Raw genomic sequence first — 3,661 nt, forward strand, 5'->3', positions numbered from 1 at the left:
AAAAATAAAATGAACGAATTATGCATACAAATTGAGATTTTGGAAAATAAGGTAACAACAATTATTCCCTCCAAGTGAGAGAAAGGGAATATTTGACATAGAAAACAGAAAACCAAACAAAACAAAAACCCAAAAGCCTAAGAGCTGGTGAGATGTGCTTTGTGCCTGTGGATAGACAAAGTACATAGTAGTGTCTACGTGAACTTGATCTTCTAGATTTTTCTACATTTGAATATCCTGTACCTCTATTGTGGCACTGTACATGTTGCTTGACAGTGAGTTTTTCCACTTATGACTCTCTTACTATTAGACTTGACAGGACAGAGACCATCTCTCCATGCTCATTGTATTCTTGGGGCCTGGTGTGTGGTGTTGGACCCTTGATAAATGTTTGCTGAATAGAATCAATGGATGAGTTCAAGTATCGACTCCCATGTCTCCCACGTTGTATTTAGCCCCAGAGTTCCTTCTGTCTCCACTGCCTAGCCACATGCCCCAAGCCAATGTCATGAGGCCTGAAATGAATTATTCTTACAATAAGGGACAAACAATGAAATATCTGTCTAATGGAATATTATGTAACCAATAATAATTGTGTTGGCAATGTGAATAAAATATGAAGATGTGGGGCTTTGCTTTTCTTCTTATTTCCACCTATCCACTGAATAATCAAATATTTCTTTTGTAAAATGGCAAATAGTCTTCTCTACCCTCAAGGCCCAGTTCAAATGCCACTCTCTTCTGGGGACCTACCCTGATTTCTCCAATCAGAAAAAAACAAAACAAAACAAAACAAAAAAAAAACTTGCCTTTTCTGGGATTTCACAGCATCAGCCCCTCCCTCTGGTCTCTTAAAATTTCTGCTTTTGGTTATTTGTGTGTGCTAATGAGTCGACAGCACCCCCTAGCAGGATTGCAGCTTTCCTATGTACTACCACCTCTGATAAGAAGGTACACTGTGAAGTTCATCTGGACTTGGAAATCATCTCCCATGGTGAGGGGCTTGGGCAGGGTGGGGAGGGCAAAAATGCACAGGTTTGAATGGGTGGTTGCTTTAATGACAGAGACCATGCTGGACTCACAGCATGCCAAAGCAAATGATCAGAGTCCCCAGACAGATTTCAGCAATGCTCAAGGACCAGTCCATGTACACTCACCTACATTGTACCTGGCTGGGAAAAGTTCCCTGAAGCAAGTTGTATGGCATTAGCCAAAATGAGGAAAGAAGAGGGTGTATGCTGTCACAATACCTGGGGTGGATAAATGCAGTGGAGGAGATAGGTGTTTATTGTATTTGTGCCCAGATGAACAGGAGGACATTCCAGGCATAGGGACCCAACTTATCCTAGTTACTTTAGAGCTACAGCATTGGAGAGCCCTCCAATCATTTCACTTGGCTGTCAGAACAATCTTTCTCTAAAGCCATCCCTGTCACTCACTCCTCTGCTTAGAAACTCTTCAGTGGTTCCCCATGACACTTGAGAATTGGCCTGATATCCCAGGCTCATGTGTTCTGGTGTCCACAGATGTATCATCTCCTGCCATGCACCCAAACTGAACATTTCAGTTTGCACCTCACTCCAATGCCTACAGTGCATTCTCAGTAGTCAAACTGAATCATGCTACTTCATTGAAATAGAAATGAAAGGGTTCTCACTGGCCAAATCTGGGACAATTCTGGCGCCAAAATCATTCAGGTTAATAATTATAAGATCATTGGAAAGTCAGAAATCCAAGAGCCCCTACTAACAGTAAATATGTAAACAAGTGGGCAAAAGAATGTCAAATGTTGACTAATAAATGTGGAGTGAATAATCCTTAGAATTGAGAAGTTAGCATATTCTAACCATCATGATATTTATTCAGGCAAGGATTATCATCCATTAGTAGATGTTAAATCTATTTATAACCTCTGAGAATGGAGTGGGATGATCAGAAAGTATCTCCCCATGGATTGCTTATTAGTTGTAGGGAAAAAACAGTAATTCTAAATTGAGAAATCAGACAATGCCTTGACTGAGTGATCAAAATTTAAATCACCAAAGACACTGAGGACACAATATCACTTACACAGTCTTATGCCATGAATGCATTACTCATATATAATAATGAAGAAACAGAAAACAAACCAAAAGGAGAAACATTCTATTAAAATAAAGGGGAAGATTGCATTCTTCAATAGTGTCAACATTATAAATGACAAAGAAAGGCTACCTATTCTAGATTAAAAGATACTAAAGAGAAATAACAACTTAATGAAACACATCATTCCTAGACTGGATCCTGTATACTACAGGGGAAAATGCTATATAAAGGACATCATAGAAACAGTTTACAAGAGAGGTGGTTAGCTGCCGTGTTGCATCAATATTAAATTTAGTGAAGTGGGCAATTGCATTATGGTAGGAAATATACACTATATTTAGGGGTAAAAGAACATGATGTATGCAACATATTTTCAAATAGCTCAGAATAAAAGCCATTGTATAAGTGTTCAGGATAGAGAGCAAATTATAAAACAAATGGGGTAAATGTTAACAATAGCCTTTTGTTCTTGTCTTACAATATTCTGAAATTTTAAAATTGTTCCCCCCACCAAAAAAAGTTAAACCCAAAATTCCAAGTTCTTTACCATATCCCCCCCCCCTCCAGTATGTTCCTGTCACAGCCCCAGCTACACAGACTGAATTTCAGTTTTCCTAACATATCAAGGTCTTTCCCACCTCTAGACCTTTGTGTGCCTACTGTTTCCTTTATATAGAATTCTCTTCCTTCTATTCAGGTCTCAGGAATACAGTAATTGTCACTTATCAAAATGATCTTCTTTGTACCCCCCTCCCCCACATTTAGATTTATTGTATTCTTTAATAGCACCCTAAACTTTTCCTTCACAACACTTAACACAGTCTTATATAAGGATTTGTATTTGGGGAGGATGGCTTAATGTCAGTCTTCCCCAGAAGCTTGGAGGATTCCTGAAACTAGGGCTCCTGTTTGACTCATGAATGCAACCTCAGCATGGGCTACTGAATCTGGCACATCAGTGGGCACTCAGTAGACAGCTGACTGGTTAAATAATGAATTCTAATCTCCAATTTACCTCCAAACTCTTGGCAGCTCTCAGAGAATGTACCCTGCATTCCATCTCTAGAATTATTCAAGAGGCTTTGTCTTTGAAAGCTTCTTAGATTCCCCACCATCACATTAGTATCTGAAACAAAGAGGCCATGGTAAGGAGGGGGGAGCTCAGGAGAGGCATGTTAAGGGAGAGATGCTGACTCAGAAACCTGGAATCACAGAGGAGGAGCTATCAAGGAGGCAGTTTGTTGATCAGGCTGGTGCTTAGAAGGAGAGTCTGGTAAGGAGAGATGACCAGTAGTTGAAGCTGTTAGCACAAAGAAATCTCACCTTGGGTACAACAAAAAAGGGTCCAGGGATGGGGCAGAGACCCTGCCTTAAGGGCTAAGCAGAGAAAAACAGCAAATAAGCAGCACATAGGAGAAAGAGTGATTACTGAAGGTAAGAGTGGAAGAAACTTGGGCACTGAGCTTCCTTCTTTCTTGTTCAAGACCAGCAATCTGGAACCTGGTGGGTTAAGGCAGCTCAGTGCAGGTGAAAGGCTGGAACTCTGAATCCTGACTCCACAAAGCATAGAGCTGTG

The sequence above is a fragment of the Spermophilus citellus genome (genome assembly GCF_964194105.1).
Source record: "Spermophilus citellus genome assembly, chromosome: 6".
Taxonomy (NCBI): Eukaryota; Metazoa; Chordata; class Mammalia; order Rodentia; family Sciuridae; genus Spermophilus; species Spermophilus citellus.